The 19,166-nt window shown below is 52.3% G+C and overlaps 1 protein-coding gene across 1 annotated transcript in view; it reads right to left on the reverse strand.

The window, feature by feature from the left end:
• Positions 1-18,893, reverse strand: part of HPCAL1 (hippocalcin like 1) — a 114,035-nt gene extending 95,142 nt beyond the window's left edge. Inside the window, exon 1 of the mRNA XM_026518802.4 lies at positions 18,601-18,893. The gene's annotated coding sequence lies outside the window, so the exon portion shown is untranslated. The remainder of the gene's footprint in view (positions 1-18,600) is intronic.
• Between the last annotated feature and the right edge of the window lie 273 nt (positions 18,894-19,166).

Below are 19,166 nucleotides of genomic sequence, written 5' to 3' on the forward strand. Positions count from 1 at the left end.
ACCTCCTGGAATTATTTCACCCCAATGCGGTCAGCAGGCACCTAGCGGACAGTCGCGCTGAGAGGGAGCATGGCCACAGCAGAGAGGGGACACGCGGCGGCCCACGGCACACCTGCGCCCCTCAATCTCACGGCCTCCACCTTCTCCGGGGCCTCACAGTCCAACGAACAGTCAGACCGTCACTCTGTTTTGGGTGTGAACAGTCAGACTGCTCTGCGGAGGGGAAACTAACATCGAGGCAACAACCTAGTTTCTACAGAGTTTAAAAATCCCCAACTGCTGGGGCGCCTGGGTGGTACAGCGGTTGGGCGTCTGCCTTCGGCTCAGGGCGTGGTCCCAGCGTTATGGGATCGAGCCCCACATCAGGCTCCTCCGCTGGGAGCCTGCTTCTTCCTCTCCCACTCCCCCTGCTTGTGTTCCCTCTCTCGCTGGCTGTCTCTATCTCTGTCGAATAAATAAATAAAATCTTTAAAAAAATAAAATAAAAAATAAAAATAAAAATCCCCAACTGCTGCATCATCTCCCAACCATTGTCCCCCACAGAGCAGAAAAAGGCCAGTCGGGTCATGTTCCACAAGGACCTGGACCGCAGGCCCACGGGGGCACTAACTGGCCCTCATTTAGCCGGCAGGGCTGGAGCACAGGGCAGGGACCGTGAGGCAGCCAGGTGGCACTTGGCAGATGCTTCCGGGCCCTCCTCCTGGCTAAGAGAGCAGAGGCCCTGGATATAATATGCACCGCAGTTTGGGATCTTGACATCCTAAAAGCACGTACCGTGTTAGGAAGCTTCTTTGCAGGGACACCCCAAAAGAGACATCATGGCGGCTCTGGGCCCAGCATCAGGAACTGAGAGGCCTGGTCAGCTGGAGTCTGGAGGAGGAGGGGTGCTGGAACCAGCTCTGAGTGGGCCTCTGCGGAAGCAAGTGCAGGGAAAGGCCCAGAAGCGTGGGTCCCCGGAGCCTCCCTGGGACACAGCACCATCTCTGCCTGGCAGTCCGGAGCCCACGGCAATCCTGGCACGGCTATCTTGGGGCCCTGAGACCTTGGACAAGCCCCCCCACCCCCCGAATCCCAACGTCTGTAAATCCCTCACCTGTAAAATAATTACGGCCCCAGAGGCTGGGGCTCTGCAGGAAGCAAAAGTAAAGAGCATGTCTGTGAACTGAAAGCCCTGAGAAGGTGTGATGACGGCAGCTGGTGGGTTCAAACCCAACAACCCCCTCCACACACACACACCCCCAAAATGGAGCAACAGGGCAGGTAGGTCCTCGCTGGCCAGTAGCCAAGATGGCAAAGAACAGCACCCTCACCAAAGGTCAGTGAAGACAGACAAAGCAGGACCAGGAGCAGCTCCCTCACCTGCCCCCGGCTCTCCGATTCTGGCTTCCCCAAAAGGCAGCCTGAAACCCAGCAGGCCAATCGGGAATCCCCAAAATTAAGGCACTGATTTCTGAGAAGTGCTGCAGGGCTGTTACACCCAGAGCCACAGAGCGGCTGTCCCTGAAGGGAGGAAACTGAGGCACGGGGGAGGTGGCTCCCTTCCCAAGGTCATGAAACAGGTAGCCTGGCTGGACTGGGACCTCCCTCCTGAGAGCTCCGCCCCTGCCCCCAGAGATGGCAGTCACTACAAGAGCCAGGCCCCCAAGAATTCCCCAGGAACAGACCACTCGCGACAGAGCACCGTTGTCATGGCAACCAAAGTCTTAACAACTTTGGCATTTCCACAACCTTTGATTGATCCAGTTCTCAAAATTTACATTACAATGAAACAGTATTTGCATTTAACTTATTTTAATTGGCTTTTACATAACTAAACATCTGGGTTTCACCCTTAATAACAACAGGGTGAGTGAGGTTTTCGTAGTGGGACCCTTAAGACAGCACGAAGAAAGCTAGTAATGCAGCGTTTTCCTGCTTGGAAAAATTCTTCACTGACTTTCTGGAAGTGCATTTTTGCTTAATTCGCCTTTTTTTTTTTCCCCTGAGAAGACAGTAGGACCTTTCGCAGGTTGGAGTTCATCCTTTAGACTGTTCTCGCATCACACGGAGAACACGGAGAGGTTAATCTGATTTGAATGCTTTGCATATTAGTTCCACAAGTGTGAAGCAGCAGCGATGGAAGCATATGTGAGCTCCAAGAGGGGTTCCGAGAGATTTCTTCTCCCCACGGACACATCCCCTGCATCCCCAGCACAGAGCAGGCCCTCGGTGGTGACTGTGTGTTGAATGAACGAATGAGGGCTCATTCTCATGGCCTGAGATAAAGTGCCATTTAGGATGGTGCCCGTTACTCCATCTTTTACTATTTTCATTCTAAGTGAGGTGTGGTTCGAGCCTGGAGATGGTGGTGCATTTCTGCGGCTTTAGAATACGGGGAGCAAGTATGGGAGGCTCACCTGCGAGCCTTCACCTGGGGCTGCCTCAGTCACTCCCCGCCAATCCCACTGAACAGTCATCCGTGGCAAAGGGGCAGTTACAGCCCCAACGCGACGCTTAACAGGGAACAGAGAGACGAACGGGAACATGTTTGGTCTCCACTGTCCAGGGGCTTCTGTCTGTTGGGAAGAAAGACTTATTCTTTCATGCCATTCCCTCTAAAAGATGCTCTGATAATGATGGTAGAGTACAGGTGCGCAGGGCACAGTCAGGGGAGAAGGCATCAACCAGCACGAGAAGCCCTACTTGCTTCTGGAAGCTTCCTGAAGGACGATGTGTGGGTGCTCGCCAGGTTGCGGGGGGAGACTTCCTCTCCTCAAATGATGAGAGTCAAGGTGAGTGTTCTCTTTCCCCATCACCCAAGTCCGAGACCCAAGACAGACAGCACCTGCAGCCCAGGACCAGCTCCACTTAGCAGGCAAAAGTCAGACGTGAAAAGAATCCCCGAGAATCTTCTACCCCCAGTCCCTGCCCCACCTGTTCCACCCCCCCCCTGCTCCCGCCCCTCTGGTCCCAACAAAGGTGACCAGACAGCTGGCTGTAAGCCTGGAGAGCTGCTTGCTAAACACATACTCTGATTGGAGCCATGCTTGACTGTATTTGAACAAGTGTTTTTAATCTGACCAGTACGTTTCCAGGCTTCCGGACACACAATCAGCCGGTGACCCCCCTGCCTGGCAGACTCAGAAAGACGGAGCAGATCTGACAGTCCCAGAGGGTGCGTGAGCAGATACACATTTCCATTCCTCTTGTGAGTCTCAGACAATACAGTTCTCCGGGCCTCTTCTGTGGGCTGACACCTTGCAGGAGGGAAATGAGAACCACGTGTTGACCCCAGACAGGGAGAAGAAAAAGAGCAGAAGATTCCGAATTCAGTTTCCACAGGGGGGGCCATAAAGACCCAGCCAGGAGACCTGGTGTGTTAGACCACCATGCGCCAGGGGCTGCAGGACGTGAATATAAAAGGTAGATGATGGTGACGTAATAGCCTTTCCACGAACACAGCACTTCGGAGCTTACAGGAGGTCTAATGGCTATTTCTTACAACAATCCTGGGAGGGAGGGTTTATAATTCCCATTTCAGATGAAGAACGGGATGCTCCGAGGCCGTGCTCCAGCCGAGCCAAGGGACCTGCCTGGGAAGTGACAGTGGGTGTTGTTCACACCTCGGGAAGGGGAGCAAGATAGGGACCGAGTCCATACAGGTGCCTTGTTTCCTTTTGAAAAGAAGAGTCTGTTCACTACCCATTAGAACAGAAGCCAGTCCGGCGTCAAGAAGAGACACCTCTAGGGGCACCTGGGTGGCTCAGTCGGTGAAGCATCTGACTTGAGTTCAGCTCAGGTCTTGATCTCAGGGGGGTGAGTTCAAGCCCCGTGCTGGGCTCCATGCTGGGCACGGAGCCTACTTAAAACAAAACAAAACAAAACAAAAAAACACAAAACACCAAGAAGAGACAGCTTTAGTCTGGGGTCACCCTCTCCAGCTCGATGAGGCAGGAAGCCTCCTCGAGGCCCAGGACACTGGGGCCCTGAGGGCTGTTTTCTTGTTCAGATGACAGCATCTTCTACGGCCGTGAAGACCATGCTGGTCCAATCACGGCACGCACAGAGGCCAGAGACTGCCGCTTCCTCGACATCCCCGACGTCCAGGGTGGGCACCAGCTCTGCCCCGTGCCCACTGGCAGCCTCTTCGGGCTGTGACAAGCCCACCGAGGTCCCCGCCAGTGAACAAGCTTGTGCAAAACGGGCCATCCAGTGGTGAGGCCGCAGTCATTCTCTGCTTACTACGAACCAGCAGACGGCAGGCCGAAGTGGACGTGCCTTTCTCTGCGGAAGTGACCACGAGGAAGCACTCGGCAGGAGAGAGAGCAGCCTCCAGCTGCTGATCTGTGGGAGGCTGTCTGTGGCTCCGTGGCTGCCGGTGGGAGGCGGGAGCTGAGCAGATCGGCCCAGGGCCCCTCCTGGGCTTCATGCTATATCGCTATGGTCACAACCATAACACAGGCTCGGCAAGGGCAGGGCCCCCAACATCCTGCTCACTGTTGGTCCCCAGGGCCCAGAGCCCAGCCTGGCGTACAATACATAAGGGTTGAACTAATTTACCAAATCGTACAGAGTAATCACCGTTCGCACTAAAGAGAGCATGCCTAGCTTTGTGAAAAGATTTTGTTCTGGTTGTTGTTTCGGGTAGGTGGTCCCTTGATGCATTTTTATTTATTTATTTTTTTTAGTGTTTCTGTCAGGAAAGGCAAGGGCACACAGCATTAATAATTAGACAAACAGAAAGGAGGGCAAAATTATGTCAGAAATCACTAGACTGTAGTCAATAAAACGTATGACCTTTGTTTAGAAAAATTTCATTCACACGCACAATTTCAGAAATAGAAGTCAGGCTTATTCCTTTTCCAGGACAACTGGGATACACCCAGGAAACCACAGGGACACGCCCGGTCTCCATGGTAACCTACCTGTTTCCAGGGATTGGAGCGCTTCCTTCCTGCCTCCGTGTGGAATCCTACAATAAACTGAGGACCCAGCTTTCAAAAATAATAATTTCTGAGTGCTGTAGCCATACTAATTTTTTTAAAGATGGTTTCCTTATGGTTAAGATCCTGAAATAGTTTGCCAGATGTGTGTGGAATTTTGCTGACAATTATTTCCTTGCTCAGGACAAGCAATATGGACTGCAGACTATAAAAATGTGATTTTTTAAAATTTCAAATCCAAGAAACTATAAGCAGACAGAGCTGGTAGCAAAGGCAACCTCCAGTTTTTCACATTATATAGCGGTATTGTCTGCCTGGAGAGACGGCCCAGGCACCAGTGTCTCTCCCTCATTTACCTGAAATTCACGCTTCCTATTAGCCAAGTTCTCTGATGGCTGGACTCAACTTCATAACCTTCCACTGCTGACTCAGTATCCTGGACTCAGACAGATCAAACCTCTGAAAAAGTAACAGCCTAAGAAGCCTCTGGAGCGATGCCACTGAAAGTCAGGCACGGCCCTCACAAGGGCTAAGAGGGTCCTGCTTCCCAGCCAGTAAATAAAGACAGTCAACCCAGTGTCAACCCAACGTCAACCCAGTGTCAACCCAATGTCAACCCAATGTCAACCCAACATCGACCCAACGTCAACCCAGCACCAACCCAACATCAACCCAACATCAACCCAATGTCAACCCAACACCAACCCAACATCAGCCCAAGTCCACCCAACGTCCAAGGCAGGAGCAGCACAGGGAGTGAGGAAGGATCACCTCCAAGTGGAAGGAGATGAAGACCAGTAGTTTTACTCTCAGGTGGGCATGAAACAAGGGAAGGGATGGGGAATAGAAAAAGTTATTTTCAAAAAGAGAGCTGAAAAGCAGTCTGACTGACAAAACAGCAAGGAGATTCTCCCTGGAAGAAGGCCACTGTGCTCAACACCTGGTGACGAGAAAAGCAAAGGAAAAGCAACAGAAGCCGAGACCAGGCACGGGCAGCGTGAGGACACCAACCAGCTCATTCAAATACCCCAGATAATCCCTGCGGGAGCCACAAAGTCTCTTCTAGATCAAGAAGCAAAGTGAAAACTCAAATTCGAGCAAGTAAAAAAGAAGAAACATATTCTTGACCATAAACAAACTCTACCCTCTGCCATGTTGGGTTGGTGAATTTCTAGGAAGGCTCAGAACATTCTTCTTCATAACCAGTTAATAAAGTTACTCAGCATTGAATTTAGATGAGATTAGCAAATTCTAATGATGCATTATGATAAATTTCCATTAATTCAAATCATCACAACTATGGAATTCGTGGGTTCCAGACAGTCTGACTATAAAAAGAAAGTTTGCTAAGCAAATAACAGGGTAAACAAGGTTATCGGAGGAATGTGTCCTTGGGGTTCCTTTTAAAATCTTTTTCTTTTTTCCTAATTGCAAGAGTCATACACACCCATTGGTGAAGATTCAGGGTGTAGAGAAATATGAAAAAGCAGGAAGGAGAAACCACTCATGAGCCCATCAGATTCAACCACTGTTAAAAGTTCGGTATATGCCCTTCTCATTTATTTTCTCTGACTTTTTTTTCCCCTCACAAACATAACTGGAATGAAACTGTTCATATAGTTCTATACCTTGCTCCCCAGCCCCATATTTAGTAGAAATGTTTAAATTGCTTATTTTCAACTCCTTTAGCAAAAACTAGCATCCTATAACCATAAATGTGCTCATTTCAAAAAATTCTTTTTTCTTAAGATTTTTTAAATTAATTAATTAATAGAGAGAGAGAGAGAAAGCGCTGGGGGAGGGGCAGGGAGAGGGGGAGAGACTCTCGGAGCGGACTCTGCCCTGAACACAGAGCCCAACACAGGGCTCGGTCTCACAACCCTGAGATCATGACCTGAGCCAAAACCAAGAGTTGGCTGCTTAACCGACTGAGCCGCCCAGGCAACCCCTCAAAGAATTCTTAATAATTCATTAACTCAATTAATTCAGGAGTTTGCATTACTACATACTTTTGCCCAAAATAACACAATTTCTTGTCTTCTATAATACTCCCTAATTCTCCCTAATTCACAATTAGTCAAAAAGCTCAGTCCCCCAGTTTCGTGATCATCAGCAGTAAGGACCTCCCAGAAAGAACCGAGTTGCACCATTACAAAGAGCAGAGGTGTATCCTCCACACTGGTTTTCCCTGGGCGGGTCCTCTTAAAGGGACAGTCAACAGCTTCTAAATCAGGAACTGGATGTAGAACCTAAGAACTTTGCTCCACTGCCAGCCTTCTGTGCTCCCACTGCCGTAGCTCACCTCCTTTGCACCAGGAGCCCATCCTCTTCATCTCAGCTTCCTTCACACACACAGCACCGGTCCTGGCACAGGAAGTTACAGGAACGTGCTGAATGGACGGAGGGGTGGATGAAGCACACCGACCCCCCTCCCCAACTGCAGTATCCTCTGACCTTCCCCTTCCTTCTCATCTGTGCTCCACAGATCTGACCCTCCACAGGACCAGCCTCTGAATTAGGGTGCCGGCTCTTGCTAAGGTGTCTGTACTTTCTAAGACGTTCTTTTTCTATTTTTATTTCTTTTTTTTTTTGCAGTCAATTTAGCTAGGAAAATTCTCTCTGTGCTTTATGCTGGGTGTGCCCTACAATGCAAGTTTACATTTTTTTTTAAGATTTTATTTTTAAGGGGCACCTAGGTGGCTCAGACAGTGAAGCGTCTGCCTTCAGCTCAGGTCATGATCTGCAGGTCCTGGAATCGAGCCCCACCTTGGGCTCCCTGCTCAGCGGGGAATCTTTAAAGGGAAAAGATTTTATTTTTAAGTAATCTCTAACCCAACGTGGGGCTCAAACCCACAACCCCGAGATCAAGAGTCGCATGCTTGCTTGACAGACTAAGCCAGCCAGGCGCCCCTCAAGTTTACGCTTTTTTTTTTTTTGTTTTTTGTTTTTTTGTTTTTTTTTTTAAGATTTTATTTATTTATTCGACAAAGATAGAGACAGCCAGCAGGAGAGGGAACACAAGCAGGGGGAGTGGGAGAGGAAGAAGCAGGCTCATAGTGGAGGAGCCTGATGTGGGGCTCGATCCCATAACGCCGGGATCACGCCCTGAGCCGAAGGCAGACGCTTAACCGCTGTGCCACCCAGGCGCCCCTCAAGTTTACGTTTTTAAACATTTCTCCTGAACTGGAGAGCTGACGGAGAATGTAGAGGCTCCCTAGTCCTGAACTCCATTTGACAAACAAGGAAACTGAGATCTGGAGAGGGAAAACCACTCGCGCCTAGTTAAAGGCAGACATCCATAATCAGATGGGGATCATTCCACCAGCCCAGAAAGCCTTGATGGCTTCTGTACCACGGTGCTGCAATTTTAGCGAATGGGTAAAACACTCGCCAATCAGTGATGAGCACAGAAAACAGTGCTGACCTGCCAATCATACACTCAGCCTGCAAAGCAAGCCCCTTTGGCAAAGGTGTTAAGGTAAATGCTTCAATTCCTCCACCGTCCTACAGCCGGGGAAGGGAGTGGTGGTTTAGCCACACGTCTGGGCATCTACTGTGTTCCAGGCTCTGTGCCAGAGATGGGGGGCCATGGAGAAGAAATCCACAAGGTCCTACATGCAAAGCGGCCCACTGCCCTGGGAGAGGCAGACAAGCACAGTGCCCAACCAGGAAGGTCAGGCTCCGGCCAGCACTGGCGAAGAGGGGTAGCAAAGGGTCTGGAGAATACAACTGGGGCCAAATTTGTCCTCCCTGGAAGGGCCATGGGGAACTCAATGGAATAGGTACCACCGGCTCTCTCCTGGGCCTGCAGGACAGGTGATTTGTCTGTCAAGGCTCTCCAGAAAAACAGAACCAATAAGAGATATACGTATGAGGAGACTTACTGGACTTGGCTCATGCAATTCTGGAGGCTGAGGAGTCCCACAACCTGCCATCTGCAAGCTAGAGACCCAGGAAAGTTATTCAATCCAAGTCCAAAGGCTGGAGAATCAAGGCAGCCGATGGTGTTAAGTCCCAGTCAGAGTCCAAAGGCCTGAAAACCAGCAGCACTGATGTCCAAGGACAAGGGAAGACAGACATCCCAACTCAAGTTGACACCTTCCACTGCCTTTTCGTTCTATTCAGGCCCTCAGTGGATTGAATGATGCCTGCACACATCGGTGAGGGGGGTCTTTGGTACTCAGTCTACCAATTCAAATGCTAACGTCTTCCAGAAACACCCTCATAGACACATCCAGAAATAAAGTTTCACCAGTTATCCGGGCATCCCTTAGGCGAGTCAAATTGACATATAAAATTAACCATCACAGGTGGGATTTTCCAAGAATATTCCAGATCAGTGAGTCTCATGAGGCCTCTTTTAGAGTAACATTCCATCACCCACCCATTTGGGTTCTCTATGCCTACCATCATCTTGTACTAACTTCTCTCGTTACACTCCTAACAGTATGTGTCCCCCCGCAACCTGCCAGCAAAGAACAGCTAACTCAACAGAAATGGGCCATGTGAAGCAGTGACCCAAAGGTTGGGAAGCAATGTGGAGACTGGATGGTGGTGTTGATGGTGGTGGTGAAGGTGATGATGATTACAGTGATGATGATGATAACGGTGATGGTGGTAATAGTGATGATGGTGATGATGGTGGTGATGGTGCTGAGTATAAGGAGGATGATGATGGTGATGGCAGTGACGATGGTAGTGACAGTGATGGGTGATGATGATGGTGATGGTAATGGTGGTAATGACGGTGATGAGGAGGAGGAGGATGGTGACGGTAATGATAGTAATGATGGTGATGATGGTAATGAGGAGGAGGAGGAAGAGAATGATGATGGTGATAGTGGTGATGGTGGCAATGGTGACGGTGGCGATGGTGAAGGTGAGGAGGATGGTGATGATAGTGATGGTAGTAATGATGCTGGTGGCTATGATGAGGATGACGGTGAAGGTGGTGATGATGATGGTGGCGGTGATGACTAAGATGAGGAGAATGATGGTGATGGTGGTGATGAAGGTGAGGAGGAGGATGGTGATGGTGGTGATGAAGGAGGAGGTGGCGAATGGTGATGGTGGTGATGATGGTGATGGTGGCGATGAGGGGGATGACTATGGTGAGGAGGAGGATGGTGATGGTGGTGATGAAGGAGGAGGAGGATGGTGATGGTGGTGATAATGGTGAGGAGGAGGGGGAGGAGGATGGTGATGGTGGTGATGACTGAGATAGTGATGGTGAGAATGCCAATGTGGATGAACTGGGAAGCCAGCATGTAGCCCAGAACAAAGCACAGGCGGAAGGAGCAGTGGGCCACAGTGAGATCTTCGCACTGCTTGGAGGGCCCTGGCGGAGAGAACCTGGAATTCCTCACCTGTGCTATAACTCCCCTCCCCCTACTTCCTCCAGTGATAGCGAACATCATTTCCCAATGCATAAGCTTTCACCCTACAGCTAGCTCTGAAAACAATCAGCCAGGCCATTTTGTTTTGAGGGCAGACAATAGCATATCACCAAGAACATAAGCTAATAAAAGCAGCAATTCTTCATCCCATCTTCAGAGAGAAAGGAGAGGGACAAACCCTCCCCAGAGAATAAGAATGGATCGTAAGTGCCAAAGGTCCAGCAGGAAAGAAAGCCAAGCCTCAACATCTGTCCGAGGCCTCTTTCTACCCTCACTTACTGAGAAGAAAGACACCCAAGGAAGGCAAAGCAGCCACCACATTTTGTCTCCCACCCTTGGAAGCTGAGCCAGACTGTCCAGGCTGCGTCACCAAGCATGGGATTGGCACTGCATGACTGAGGATTTTTAATAAAGCCTTATTCCTGCCACTGCCGCCCCACGCTTTGGAGAGAGAGAGAGAGAGAGAGAGAGAGCGCGCCACCAGTCCTGCCCACCCACAGCCCTGCCTTGGGCCCACGGCGGGGCATAGGCTCTTCTAGACATCCCACACTCACTGTGGCAGGAGTGACTCTCCAGCCCCACATGTAAATACAGAAAATTGTACGATGTTGGAAATGATTTGTTTTTAAACCCAGGTGATTGATTTTGAGAAGTTCTTGCTTCCCTCCAAAAATGGATTGCTGCACAGCAAAGAGAAAGGATGGGAGTGACAGGGAAGGGTGGGGAGCTGTCGTCAATTCTGTTTTCTGGAAATGTCTGTTAAATGCACAGGAAGGAAGCAAAGACTTGAGCATTTTGCTGCTGGAGGGGGAGAAAAGTGCTGTGATCCATACACACGATGGCAGAGAATCGTAATCCTGCCGGTGTTCCCAAGTGTCCCCGGGGCAGCCCACTGGCACACTAGCAGGCTCACAAGCAAACTCAAAAAATGCTTCCAAGCACTCTGGGAGGCAAGGGATCAAGAGGTCGGGGCCTCACTGGGTCTGAGGAATGACATAACCTAGATCTTTTTGTGCAGCCCCCCAAGTTTGGGGTCACCACGGCTGTGTCAGAGACCCTCAGAAAGGCTTCTGAGAAGACATGAGCTGGGCAATCCAAAATGGCAGCTCCCTAACCTCCAAAACATGGCCCGCACCAGCTCCCTTCCAGGAGCCTTCACACGCACTCACAGACTCTCACATCAAATGCTTTGCTACTACAGTCTGGGTCAAAAGATGCCTAATAAACCTGAAAATGAAAAGAAATCCTTAGTGGCAGAGGAGGCATTGCCCAAGAACATTTAAGTGGCAACAATGGCCACCAACACTTACCACAGACATGTGACCAGCCGAAGACTCCACACTACTCCATGTCCACATTCCATGTGATAGTCTAACATGGTCCCAGAACCCCTTCACAACCGTGAGCAAACTTGGGCTCACCCAGATGATAAATGACAGAGCAGAGCCTGACTCAAACCCAGGTCTGCCGGACCCCAACATCCCTGATCTTCGGAAAGAAACAAGACACTCTTGTTGTCTATCGCGAAAGTTCTCTGCCTCAGTGGGAGAGAAAGACCATTTGTGTTTTCTGTTTGGTTTTGTTTTTTACCTCTATAGGAGGGTTTCTCTTTAGTTTTGGTTTTTGTTTTCTTAAGTTTGTTGGTTAACGGACAGCGAAGAGAGACCATTTGTGACCTCCTGGTCCACACACCAGACCCAGATCTACCCGCCTATGCTGCGCATACAATTTCTGTGACTCAATTCGCAATCTGTAAAATGGGGTCTCCTCCTTTGCTTTTCCTCGAAGAACAAAAATAACCCAAGAAGGGAATTCTTCTGAAATGCTCACGGCGGGCAAGTGCTCGCCTCTCCCAGGGTCCCTGTCCGTCTCCCTCCCAGGAGACCTCTCCGCGCCCACGCATGCTCACGTCACTCCTACCTGGTCAGCTGTGAGCCAATACTGAGCAAATGAAGACACACCGTGTACCGCTCACGCCCCCCAAGGAATTTCCATGGCTTGGAGGCCATTACAAGAAAAATTGAGGGCGCCTGGGTGGCGCAGTCGTTAAGCGTCTGCCTTCAGCTCAGGGCGTGATCCCAGCGTTCTGGGATCGAGCCCCACATCGGGCTCCTCTGCTGGGAGCCTGCTTCTTCCTCTCCCACTCCCCCTGCTTGTGTTCCCTCTCTCACTGCCTGTCTCTCTCTGTCAAATAAATAAATAAAATCTTTAAAAAAAAAAAAAAAAAAAAAAAAAAAAAACAAGAAAAATTGAACATCACTCCGGGAAAAGCCCCAGAAGGGCAGATCCTGACTACCAAACAGGGGTGGGAGAGAAAGCGACCCGGCTGAATTCTTGGCTCTTCTACTTCTTGCCCACGGCTTTGGGTGAGTTGGTGTGCTCTGTGCATCCTGGATTTTTCCGTTTAAAAAAAGGGTTTGACCCCTTTTGCCTCACCCTATACTTTAAATTCAAACCCCCTGCTGGATACTCAGGAGCTGACAAGAGAAAAGGGGGGAAGGAACTTCATTGAGCACAGCCAATAGGCCCTGCAGGAACCCAGCGCTGTGCTAGGGAAGAAATGGGGGCCAGAAGGACGCAGTCACTGCGTCAAAGAGCTGGCCAGCCTGCAGGCAGGCAAGCACCCAGACTCTTTGATCAGCCTGAGGGAGCAATCAATTCTCCCTGGAAAACTCCAGGAAAGCCTCAAGGAGGAGGCCCTGGAGCCAAATCTATAAACGCAGAAAGAAAAGGCAAATCTCGAGACAGAAAGCCCATTGGCGGTTGCCTGGGGGTGGGGGCAGGGACAGAGAGTGACAATAAAAGGGCAGGAGGGAGCTTTCTGGGGTGATGCAAGGGTTCTAAAACTGGATTGTGGTGACGGTTGCACAATTCTGTAAATTTACTGAAAAGTACTGGATTGTACATTTGCAATGGGTACGCTTCACGGTATATAAATTATATCTCAATAAAGCTGTTAATTAAAAAGGTTTTTTTTCAAGGATGAGTAGGCGTTTAGCAGATAAAGAAGTCTGGGTGGGAGAGAAGAAAGGCAGGTGCTGTGGCAACCCGGCTACCCTCACCCTCCCAATCTCACCTCCCCCCAGACACCTGCACCCCTCCCAGCACAGCTGAGGAAAGCTCCCAGAGCCAGCTCCCCCCACCTCCCCGCCCCACCCTAGCCCAGGGGGAGGAGCTTCCCTGGAGCACTTGCCAAGCTCTGAGGGCTCCTCAGGTGGTCTCTCCAACCCCAGCCCAAGCTGGGCTCTGGCAGGGGGAAGCCTGCGTCCGGGTTTCAGAGTCCAGCTTTCAGAGTCCGGCGTGGAGCAAGGCACTCGGCAGGTGTTCAGAAGAACACTTACTGATCAAGAGCATGAAACTGGGGTGGGGGGGCGGGGAGGGGCAGGAGTGCAGAGTGACCTGATGACAACAATGACTGCAACGGAAGCAGAGCTCCAGGATAAGGGGTGAGAAAGCGGGATGGAGAGCAGGGGCTAGAGCAACCCAGGACCGACCAATTCACGATTTCCGGGCAGAGAAAGGAAAAGAGCCAGAAACACTCCTGAGGTTTCTAGCTGTTAATGAGCAAGTAGGAGAGCCGCATTCACTGCAACAGGTGAGAGGGACCCGCTTGGGGGTGGAAGGAAGTTCTGGGCTCTGTTTTGATGTGGTGCAGCGTGGGGCCTGCCCCCCAGCGTTGGGTCTGAGCCTGGGGAGAGCTCAGGTTTGCTCACCTGCCAAGGCACGGACATGAGCCCAGGTGAAAGGAGAGCACTTAGAATGGTGTCTGACCAAGGGACACCTCCCTGGCCGAACGAAACACAGAGCAAGGGAAGATTTCAGCTGGGACAACAGAGTACAGAGGCAATCCAGGGAGACTTCCACGGGGAGAACACGCACCCCGCAAAGCCTTCTTTCTGTCTGCGGAAGCATGGCAGCTTTATCCACGGAGTACAAATGTAACTACCCTGAGTGCTTCTTAGCCAAGGGTCATAGGCCCATCACTCGCTCCTCAGAAACTTCTCCTCGAGTGAGGTGGGTGGGACTGATGCCAGCAACTGCCCCCCAACCCGTCTCCTGGCTTCCTGCCAACACAAGCTGCACCTCCCAAGCTGAAAAGCAACAGATATCGGAAAACACAGCTGCTGGATTAGCAGGTGTGGGGGGGGTGCGCTTGGCTTAGAAAGATAAATGCAGGGGTGCCTGGGTGGCTCAGTAGGTTAAGCGGCTGCTTTCAGCTCAGACTGTGATCTTGGGGTCCTGGGATCGATGGAGCCCCGCATCAAGCTCCCTGCTCAGCAGGGAGTCTGCTTCTCCCTCTTCCTCTGCTCCTCCTCCTGCTTGTGCTCATGCGTGCTCGCTCTCTCTCTCTCTCTCTCAAATAAATATTTTTTAAAAAAGAAAAAGGTAAATGAAAAGAGCCCCAAGAAGACATCTTTGCCCACCTGATGCCAGCAGGGGAGGGCTGTAACAGGAAGAGCCTGGGATCTCTCCGAAAGTGTCTTTAGATAGTCATGCCTCATAAATGCAGAGATATGAAGCTTTGCCTCTGAAATTCAATTAGACTTGAAAGGACATGGCCAAGGCAGAGTTCTCTTAAAGGATTTACTGTGCTTTCCTGATGATAAGAAGAAAAAAAATCTTTAGACTTGCACCTTGCTCATCAGTGCCTAAGAGATGTTCACCTGTCAAACCGTATTGATCACCAGAAGTTACATTAAAACCCATGCCACTAGATTCCAACCTTTTCTTTCTTTTCTTTTCTTTTTTTTTTTTTTTTTTGTGGAAAGTGATTTGAAAGAAATCTTTTCCCCCATGGAGCAAGAGTCACTGAGCCAGCCCCCACCTAAGCCTGCTCTATCTCCGTATACCATTACCTGTCACCCCCTGATTAGAAACTCAACCCAAAGGGAAGAGGACAAGAGCTACATGAGAGGCCCAGAGGCACAGCCTTACGTGTGGGCATGAAAACACCAAAAAAACCCAATGAGACTGTGGGAGAGTGGTGAAGCCCAAAGTAGAGCGCGATTAAGGCTTATAAGTGCCCTCCTTCCCCAGACACAATGACATCCGGGGCTGACAAACTAGAAAAACACACATAATCCCCCATCAAGCCCTGGCTCACAAATCACAAACGGGAAGCATTATCCCATAACAAACAAGCGTGGTGTAGGGCTTGCTGGCATGCTAGACTCTAACACAAACCTGATCCTGATCTAGATAAAATTTCGGCAGCCAAAGCGCTCACTCTGTGGTGCCAGATAAACTCTGGGGCTCCTTAGTAGTATCCAGGATGAACCCGGCTCCCAATGACCTGTGCACTTGACCACTTATGAGTGGCTATACTAGGTCCCAGGATAAGTTGGGGGGAAGGACCGTAGGCTAATACACAAACGCCTAATAGGGTATTCTTATGGGAAAAGGCGACCCTGGGAACCGTGCACGTGGAGCCCCAGGGGCAGTGGGTCCGACCCCCCCAGAAAGACAGCAAACACGACTGCTTTAGCAGGATGAAACCCCAGAGCAACTCCAGGAAGAGACAGAGCTCGGGAAGGAGGAGGCCCGGATGGGGCTGTGCGGGAAGGCGAGTCTACTCCTTGTCGCTCAACAGCTTATATTTCCAATTCTGCACAGCCCAGTGGCCAAAAAGGGGCATTAAGATAAAATTCTGAAGAAATTAGTCCAGGCTGCTTTATATCTCTTAGAGTTTCCCTCTAGAGGGCTTATTGGAAATGAATGGATCACCGGCTAGGGTTTGGGCAAATCTCTGTTCTTCTGGGGGTTTGACCTGTTGTTTCTCCACAAGTCTGCACTTCCAGGCATCTGCTTCCCAATGCCAAGCGTCCCCAATTATTATCGCACGTTGACATCTATTTTTCACCTTACAAAAAGCGTCCAGGTGGACCCCAAAGGGAGCAGGCAAGGCTAAAACGCACCACATCCCACGGCAAGCGAGAAGCAGAACCCCTGGGCCTTCCCTCCGGCACATTATCCAATAAAACCTCAAGAGCTCAGTAATTACAGGCGCTCTCAAAAGTGAAACAGAAATAGATCGAGGGCCGAAACACTGGTTTGCTTGAGACAAAGGGCTGGTTTTAAGCAGGAAAACACAAAACAACAACCCCAACAACAAACAGCCCGGCTTTTGGTCTGTCTCCTGAGCTGAGAAAGCCAGCCTGATTTTTTTTTCACTCTTATTCAATCTGATTATGGGGAAGAGAGAAGGATTCGGATGAAAAGCCCTTTTCTCCTCCAGGATATAAAACCATTTTATGCAGCAGAAAAAGCAGGTTGCATTCTAAGTGTGCCCCTGACACCAAATCGGATGAAAACTTAGCTCATCCAGGTCCCCTGGCCTGCCGTCACCACTGAGACCCCAGGATTCGGGGCTGGCAGAAGACAGACCAAGCAAGAGCTTTCTGCTCCTGTGTCATAAAAGCCTGCAAACGATTCCAGCTTCCCTGAGCACACCCACCAGGAGCAGGTGATCCGGGGAAACACATCCCATACCCACGCCCAGCCCAGCTGATGATCCCCACGGCCCCGTGCCCATTCCATGCCGATGCTCCATTTTGAGAGCGTCATGCACCATGAGGTCGGCTGCTCCCTTCTTGAAAGGCTATTTGTTTTTCCGACTGGGAAGGGTCCTGAGAGGAAGGAAGAAACCACAGCGATGGAGGGAAGGAATCTCCAGCTCTGGCAGAAGGCAGCAGGGCAGCCAGGGCCAGCTGGCCCTGCTGGGTCTAGCAAGTGCTAGGATGCGGTTGGCAGGACTCTCCCCGGGAGTGAATCGTGGTTAGAGGGAGCGCACGTTCACTGCAGTTCAATGTTACGTAGCAGTAGGCTTCAAACCAAATATTTTAGAAATTGAGGTGCAGGACTAGGAGGAAGGATCCCTCGGCCTCCTGCGTAAGGCTGATCCAACAGAGCCGCAGTTGGGTGGGTGGGGGGAGGGTCGGAGGGTGTCCAAAGCCGAGGCCCAAGGCAGCACTTGAGGTCCTGGCAAACACCCTCCCCTAGGGGGACTAGGTGTTGGCCGGGAGTAAAGGGGATGGCCTTCAGCTTGACCAGGCCGGGCCGGGATGCCCTGGGAGCCCGAGGTCCATCTCTGCGAGAAGCATCACTTCCACGCCCTGGCTGTCAGGCTGTGCGAGCTGCAAGCCCCGGGGGACTAGGCACTTGTTGAACAAAAAGGCTCCCGACTCCAGCAGCCGCCGCAGTTGGCCAGGAGAGGGACCCCCAGCTCGGGCGCGGGAGCCTTCGCTGCTGGGCGCCGCGCGCTCCTGCACACCCGAGGCGGCGCCGCCCGGGAGGTGCGGCGAGCAGACAGCGCACCCGGCAGCCTAAACTTTCTCGAATCTCGGTGCTTCGCAGTTAAGTTAGGGCCGTGAGAAAGGCACATAACACGCGCGGGGCGGGGGGGGCGAGCAGGGGATGTAATAGCCCCACCCACGATAAAGGAAAAAATTGATTAATAAAGGGAGAGACACTAATTGACACTAATTCAACTAACTTAGCACCTACTATGTGCCAAGCGCTGGGCCGAGAGCTATCTTTAGTGCGTTCTCATTTTAAATGTCACGGCAGACCCCGAGGGAGGAACTGTCCCCATTTGATAGAGAAGCAAACCTAAGCCAGAGAAGGTGGCGTGTCTGGCCCAGGTCGCAGTGCGGGTCACAGCGAGGCCAGGGCTCTTAACGCCGGAGCAGGGCTCTGTCCATCGCCCCTCGGCCTAGTACGGAGGAAGCAGATGGCCGCCGCGCCAGCCCCCTACCCTGGCCGGAGCGCACCTGCCACCCACGTGGGCCGCGCGGACCTGCCCCCCAGCGGGGCTAGCCCAGGCTGCCCACAAGAGAGCCGCTCTAGCTCCTTTGGATCCCAGCTGTCCCCGGGTCCCTGGAGCTCCGCACTGCGCCGGCCGGCGGGAGACAGAGGGCTCCGCACGCAGGGCTGGACCGCCCACGCCCACCCTGCCACCAGCGCCCCACGCGCAGCCGCTCACACCAGCCACCCGCCCCGCACCCGTCCCCACCAGCAACTGCGCCCGGACACACAATTCCACAAACGCAACCCAAAATGTGCACACCCACTGTACACACGGATCCCCACGAGGACACGCCATTCCAGGGACACACCACCGTCCTCGGTCACCCACAACTCCACCACGCAGACAAACACAGGCACCCCCAACACACACGCGCGCGCACACACACACACACACACACACGCAGAGAGCCCGCTCACAGCTCACGCCGGTGCACACGCCCGCACTCTCCGCAGCAGCCAGCCCCCAGCTGCCCTACCTGCTCCGGCGCAGGACGCGGTCCGCCGGCTTCCCGAGCCCAAGTTCGGAGCGGCTGGCGCTGGGGCGGGCGCGGGCCGCTGCCCGGGACGAGCGCGCCGAGGCCGGGAAGGGTGGCTAGGAGCGCGGGCCTCTGTGCGCCCGCAGCCTCCGCCCCGGCCCTGCGCTCATCGCCTCCCAGAAAAACAAAAGGAAGCCGGCAGCGAGGGAGGGAGCGAGGTGGAGGCGCCCGCCCGTCCGCCGGTCCGCCCGTCCGCCGCCTGCAGTCGCCGCGGCCCGCCTGCCAGCGCCGGGAAGGAAGGGACTCGAAGGCGGGACCCGGAGGCGGGGGCCGGGGGCGGGGCGTGCGGCCGAGGCTGGCGCACAAGTTTCCTGCGGACCCGCCCCCGCTCCGGCCACGCCCCCAGGCTTGGCCACGCCCACCCACCCTGCTTGGGTCGCGCCCCCGTCCCTAGCCACGCCCCTTGTTGGCCCTTCGGTGCCGGGCCTCTAAGCCTTCCAAGCCTGGCCGGTCGCTTGCTCTTCAGCGCACTCTCCGCCCAGCCTGGGCCCTGACTCGATCCCAGT

The sequence above is a fragment of the Ursus arctos genome, unplaced genomic scaffold (assembly GCF_023065955.2).
Source record: "Ursus arctos isolate Adak ecotype North America unplaced genomic scaffold, UrsArc2.0 scaffold_8, whole genome shotgun sequence".
NCBI classification, from domain to species: domain Eukaryota; kingdom Metazoa; phylum Chordata; class Mammalia; order Carnivora; family Ursidae; genus Ursus; species Ursus arctos.